Source organism: Polistes canadensis, unplaced genomic scaffold (assembly GCF_001313835.1).
Source record: "Polistes canadensis isolate GaletaPanama2010 unplaced genomic scaffold, ASM131383v1 scaffold_302, whole genome shotgun sequence".
Taxonomy (NCBI): domain Eukaryota; kingdom Metazoa; phylum Arthropoda; class Insecta; order Hymenoptera; family Vespidae; genus Polistes; species Polistes canadensis.
The window spans coordinates 155,153-162,942 of record NW_014569849.1 but is presented as its reverse complement, the minus strand read 5'-3'; positions in this window follow the sequence as shown (position 1 = coordinate 162,942).

The following is a 7,790-nucleotide window of genomic DNA, read 5'->3' as shown; positions in this document are numbered from 1 at the left end:
TTTAGCTATTATTAAAGACAATTAATGAGATACGCTTTCCGCGTATAATGTATCCGTGGTAACACGCGTTTGATTCGCCTATCCCTCAGTTGAGGACTTCCTATCTAACTAATCCCGAGTACTAATCATTAATCTCTCCTCCCCCCCCCTCCTTCCTTCCCCCCCGAATATTCGATCTAATCTCCAACTGATTCTAACTTACCGATTACGATAACAAAAAATATACTAATTACTCAGTTACTACTGAATTGTAGTAATAAATTTTATTCAGTATTTTATTGTGTAGTATTGAGAAAAATTTTCCAAATTTTCTTCGAATAAAATAGCACAACAGATCTTTTCTGACCTGACAATGAAAATATTGATCCATAAGAAATAGTCAAATTTTCTACTAAGAATAATATTTTTGTCGGCGTGCATATAATGTTCTGTTATTATCCTTCAAAAATTGGAATAATATTCTCAAGGGAAATGACTCGATTCACATTATTCTATTTGTTGAAAAATAAAGGAAAATTAACTGTATTGAAATGAATATATTTTTATTTATTATTTTTTTTTTTTTTTTTTTAATTATATTCTTTATTCAGAAATATTTTATTATTAGTCAATAAATCGTCGGTATTTTTCGAAAACTTCTTTTACTCAAGCTTTCATCCCATTGTCGTGTTTAACCATTAATTTCTAACTTATTTAACCCTTTGACAAGCGTTAATAATTCGACTGAATGCAAAGTAACCAAAAATAACAAATGAAGTAGGACGACCACTACTAGGTGGTCATATTTGAAACTACCCTAACCAACATAAATGATCTTCGATGCTTGATAAATGTATTCGATGATTTGTCTAAATGACCAACCCCAAAAATAACAAACCAATCTCGAGGGAGAGAAAGTTTCAGAGTATTATTATTTCTCAAACCACCAAAGGATTCTAAAAATCTTAGAACTCAGCATATACACGTAGAAAACATATTTTGTTAAACTTGATTATTAAAAATACTTCAATAAAGATTAATTAATTGTTTGTCAAGAGATCGATAAAATTTATCCACAAATAATATTGTGTCCATCCTGTTAACCAATGATCTTAAACAAAATATTTGAACACAACGTTAACCTGATATCAAATAACAAATTAAACTTTCCCCATACCCCTCCCTCCCCATAAAAAAACCTAAGACAATATTTAAGATCTTTGTTCATGCCACTCTCCCCTGACTTTTTTGCGATAAAGATAAAACGTGGGATAGCGATATTATGGTGATACTTAACGATAATAAGTAAGTATATTAACTTACATTTACTTTGCTGTGTATTTATCGTTAGAAATACTTCTCGTTAGATATAGCGCGTATAATATTACACTATAATACTACTACTACTACTACTACTACTACTACTACTACAATCTCACTAAACACATCGTGTGTATCACCGACGTCATTTTTCTTATTGTCAATGTTACACTCGTTCATGATAGTTGAAAGGGGTTCAAGGGGGAAAAGGAAGGGAAAGGGGTGGGTTTGAGTAGGCGCGGCAAAAGGCGGTCCAATTCCCCCACTTCTCTACAAACATAAACTCCGAAAGATAACTCGGAGAACTTCGGAACAACGTTCGTTTCCAGTTAAAGTGTATACGTGAAAGAGGAGTCGGTTTTCTCCCTTCTCTTTCTACCTTTAATCCCCCTCTTACCACCACCCCCCTACCCACCTACCTTTCCACGTACTCCTCCTCTTTTTTCTCCTACACCGTTTCTGTTCTTTCTATCTTTTTCCTCCCCTTCAATCGGAATAAAAATATTATATATTTAAACGCGTTATGAGACAAATAGGATCATTTTGATATATTTGGAAATTTTGTTGAAACAATTGTTCGATCAACCGAAATAAAAATGTTGAGTATTAATCGTTAGGATTGATTTTTTTTTTTTTCAATTAATCTTTCGTAATTTGGTATACCAAACGTTTTTTTTTATAAATATATATCTTAAATATAAATTAATATAAAATATTGTATAATATAATTCTGTGTGTGTGTGTGTGAAGAAAATGGTAGAGAAAGAAATAAACTTTATTCGATCGGTATCTTAAATTTGATGATATTTTTAATATCATCTACCTCATGCGAGAGAACGTAAAAATGAAATGTCATAAATTTCAAGAATTTCCATGTGTCGTGCGGTTGGTAAAGTCGAGAGACCGGCTTAAATGGCACATTGGTTTATCGGTACGTTAAATCAAATATCATTGGCATTGGCAATACACCATAGTAAAGGGTTCACGTTTATTTCAAGCATAAAGTTCAAACGATTTCCGACTGTAAATTTTTTTAGTTTAAAATCCTCCAACATTTCAAATATTTTCGATCTGTCTCTCTCTCTCTCTTTGAATTTTAATGAAATATTATACAAAAATCTTTCTTATTAAAATCACACGCGAATTATATTAATAATTCAATTAGTTATTTCTCTCGTCGAAAAATAAAATTATTAATAAATATGTATCGTAGGTAAATTGGACATTAAAAAGAACTAGAACTTATATTAGTTTTGATTAATTAAACGTTTCGTCCCTTTTTTGGGACTTCTTCAGCAATTCGATCTTTATCGTTCAGAGTTTTTTACATTTGAGCAGACATACATTTTTATATTTTACAAAATGAAACATCTACAATTCGTTAAATCCAATTTGATCAAAAACTAAGTTCTAGTTCTTTTTAATGTCCAATTTCCCTACGATACATATTTATTATATTAATAATATTTTCAAATTATTTTCGCAAAATTACACAAAAATTGTACACACACACATATACACACATACACAAATTTCGACTGGTATTCGATCGATGATACTCGTTTTGTTAAAACTTAAAAGATGTTACGTTGAAAAATTGAGATTATTCTTTTGGAAAATCTAAAGAAAAGAGGAGGAAGAAAAAGAAGAAGAAGAAGAAGAAGAAGAAATAAAAGAGTAGGTAGGTCGCGTGTCCTTGGGACCCATCGCAAACCAATTGACATTATGATTTACGAGGTTGACTTTTTGTTCAAAAGAAATCTTGAAGAAAATTCGAGTTTTACGAGACGAAAACGCTTTGAATGGTTGTGCTTCTTCTGGCATGTGGCCGTTGTTCGATCGGCAAGAAATTCTTACGTATTTCAACATTTGTCTCATCCGGTTTTCAAAAGGTGTCACGTGTTATACTAACTTCGCTGGTATTCTTCTCATCCAAACGTTTCCCGTTTTTCCTTGTCCAGGTTATTTAATTCAGGACCCCCTTGGACTTTTTTTTTTTCTATTGACTTCGAACTAATCAACGAGTCGAAGGTCATTCGAACTACTCGTCAATTTAATATTAAATCGATTAATACAATATAATTGTGATTAATTTTCTTTTTTTTTTTTGTTTTTTTATTAATTATTTTTGATGTAAAAATTCAATTAAAACGTATGAAGAAATTCTGTCTATCAAAAGAAAATAATAGGGGTGTTTTACACATATAGAAAAAAGATGTCTCAAACGGAAATAGAATTTTCCTATCGATTTTCTCTTCCTCTAATGTCTTTATAAAGAATCACCATGGGTCGGACCATTTACGCATGTTCAACAGCCTGACCCTTTAGGTGCCCATTCTTGTATACGTCAAGTTTCTCTTTTTGATTATAAATAAAAGTTAGGAGAACCGTTTTGTTAAAACGTTTAACAATGGCAATATGTTTAACAGGTGCTAAAGACGTAAAATAAACTTTAAAGAATTTATTATCCAATCTTCACATAGACCAACTTTTCTATGAAATGTTTTCTTTTAGAGATGTTAAAAATATATCTTCTTTTTTTAACTTTTCGAAGAAACAAATTTTTTCTTTCGTAGAAGAGAGAGAATAAAAAGGAATTCGAATTTTTGTTGAAAAATCACGTATCTTTTTCATCCGTGATCGAATGCAATTTTTTTTTTCTTTTTTTTTTCTTTACAAATCATCGTAATAATAAACGTTGTATAGCATTTGTAAAATACCTGTATAAATATCGATTGTTACGTAGAATTGTTTCGATTATGATGAATTGCATATTGATAAGAATGAATAATAAAGGTAAAATTGAGACGAATTTTAATGGGACGACATATTGTTTGCTTATTTGTCAGTTACTAACAACGACGATAAAGAAGAATGATTTTTACGTAGGGGAAGGATAATGATCGCTACCGGTGTTGCGGCATCCTTTAATGTTAGTTTCATCGAAACCCTGACGCAGCAGAAAATTTCCGGCGGCTGTTCTCGTTCTTCATTTCGATGAAAGATGAGAAGGAAAGAAACGTTCGGTGAAAAGGGATAGCATACATTTTTCAATTGTTTTTTTTTCTTTTTTTTTTCGATTTACTTATATTACACCAATCGTTAATAGGAAAATTTATAATTATTATCGTGCCATTGTTATTAACATTTTTATTATACCGTTCGAGACTCGAAGATCTCATCATTTGTGTTTCTCATTTCAATTATTCTATAATTTTAATTTTGAACGATATAATAATACGATATTTCCATATAAAATGAATTATTTTTTCAATATTATTATAGTCATTTTAAGTGTATTCGCAAATCTAAGAAATATTGTGTAACTATTTAATGATATAATAATCATAATAACGTAGGAAAGGTAATTTTATTATCGTTTAATCGCGTGCATAGTTTTAAATAATTATCAAGTTGCATGAATTTAAATCGCTGAATTATCACATCTTTTACGTAATATCATTGTTACACAATTTTTCCCCGTATTTAGAATTAAAAGATGAAGAAGAAGAAGAAAAAGAAAAAAAATGAAATAGAAAAAGATAAATAAATAAGTAGATTTGTCTTATCGAATGTGTGTTACAAAGAAATAATTGTTAAAAAAAAAGAAAAAAAGAGAGAGAGAGAGAAAAAAAATATTAATAAAAAGATAAGAATGATTAATTTGTATTTTCTTTTTTTTTTTCTTTTATTTTTTCTGATACAAACACGAAGTTTTAGTTAAAAAGAAAAATAATCTTAGGTTGTGGATATCTAATAATATTATAATACCATTCGATTATGATTTTTATATATCCGAACGCGATCTCTTGTAGAAAATAATAATCGTGTTAAATGAGGTTGCACTTTCGATTAAATATTTATCTACCTGATTAGACAAAACGAGTATTACAAACGGCATCCATCCATCCATCCATCCATTCAACCAACCATCGAACGAACGATGACGTTAAACCGTTTCCAACTAAGAAAAGGCTTACCAACGTTGTACGTGTCTATGACAAAAAACGCTATTCGCGAATTAACGATGCTTTTTCGCGAAACCTCAGTTTCTTCTCGAAATACTTTGTAAAACGATTAACGTAACTCGGCGTCGAGAGTTCTCTTTAAAGCGTTTTTAATCGAATCAACTTATATATAATGTATCATCCATTGTCTGTAAAAGATTTCAAACGAATCAACGTGCTTTTTTTTGTATTTTTTTTTCTTTTTTTTTTTACTATGTGTTGCTACTTATTCGAGAGATATATATATATAAACGTATTTTAATTTAATAATTAATATAAAATGGGAAACACACAAAAAGGATTTATCATAAAAAGGGATGATAAGTTAAATGTTAAAAATGTATAGAAAAGGTTGTTAAATATAAATATATTTCTATTCAATTTAATAATTACCTTGTATACATTTTTCTATTAATATACATATAGAAATAGATATATTAATGATCGAACAAAATTATATATATATACATATTTGCTATCATTTTACTTTGAATTTGAAATATTATTTAGTATTAAATTAAATTAAAAATAATATGAGACAAGATTATATTTTTGTTTTTTGGTTTTAAATAGAATATTTAAAATTTTCTTTACAAATGTTTCATATATACGTGTTTCGTATTTAATTCTACGATTTTATTTCGAACCCTTTGAAACTTTTTGTCAAACCTTTTTATATAACTCGATTACAATCTTACTTAGTAGTTTCATTAAAAAACAAAAAAGAACAAAAAACAATCAGTCTTTAAATTTTATAAAATAAGATTTTCTATGTTAAAAACAATTACTTTACTTCATGAAGAAGAAAAAAAAAGACAAGGACATCGATGAACAGGACAAAGTTCCTTTTTTTTAAATGAATATGGCAACCCATAATCCCCATATTTCCAAGAGTCAAAATTGCTTCATCTCCTACTATTACAAATACGAAATTTGACTTGTATTTTAACAATGGATTGGGTAAGTAGGTCACACTGACAGGACCAAGAACAAGATCCTAAAAGTAAGTTAACAGAATAGGAACAGAATCGTCGAATGCTTTAAACCGTGGGAAGAAGATAGAAATAGAAGAAGAAGAAGAAGAAGAAGAAAAAATCAAATAAATAAAAATAAGAAGGATGGAAATAAAAATGAACAAAATACTACTTCGACTCGTAAATTTTATTGACCGGGGTTAGTTTGGTAAGATACGGTTTAGCACACGGTAACAAAATTGTGTTCTGAACACACACACAGACACATACACGTAGACAACTATTCACGTATATTATTGGATCGAATAAAACCTACGATTTGATCTGAACATTTTGTCGATAGAATCTTAGATAAAAAAAAAAAAACAGCAAAAATAGAAATGAAACTACAAACTTGAGAGATAAAAATAAAGTCTCGTGTTTTAAAAAAAAAAAAAACCTGGAAGTACGGTGTTAAGAGATGAAAATAAAATTAAAAAAGAAAAAGATTAAAGAAGAAGAAGATGATGACAACGTGGGAGGAAGGGAGGGAAGGGAGGGAAGGGAGGGGGCCATAAAAAAAAGTGTAAAAGAAAAAGAAAAAAAATGAGACAAGGTACTCCAATTTCATACGCGGTTTTCTACTAATTCCTAGTCGAATTTGTCGCCTCGTTCACGGTTATCCTTCTCCTAGTTACAGCTGTTTAACCAGCTGTAACGCGTCACACCTCCCCCGTATTCTATGGTGTTATGGTACCTTTTTATCTTTCACCCTTGTTCCTTCTTCTCATCAACCTCTCTTTCTCTCTTTCTCTCTCTCTCTCTCTCATTTAGACGGAATTTTTTTGTTCATACGAAAGAGGCACGTGTGCATCGATAATTCGGATAGGCGTTCCGTGACCACCGTTTCTCGTTTTTTATTTATCCAACTTCCAATCACAGTAATTTGAGATACTACTTGTGTTTGTGTTATAACACACATCTATAATTATATTTATTTATTTGAAGGATATAATTACTTGTCCAAATTATATTTGTTTTGTAATAAATTTTCATTAGAAATATTATAATTCTTTCATTACATTACAATTAATATCATTAGAGAATCAAACGTAAAGCAAATTTCTAGTTTTTTTTTTTATCCTACAACACTTTCGCGCGTGAGTTTAAATAAAATAAAATAAAATAAAATAAAAATTGAAGGATATAATTACTTGTCCAAATTATTTGTTTTGTATAATAAATTTTTATTAGAAATATTATAATTCTCTTTCATCACACATTAGAATTAAAATCATTAGAGAATCAAACGTAAAGCAAATTTCTTGTTTTTTTTTTATCCTACAACACTTTCGTCAGCTTAAATAAAATAAAATAAAATAAAATAAAAAAAAGAAAACAGAAATAATCTCGAGATCAAGATGAACGTTTTACAATTTTATTCATTTATTATTTCTTATACTTCGTCGATCATTGTCAAAAAAAGAACACATTTTTCCTGGGAGATTGATAGAATTTAAAAAGAGAAAAA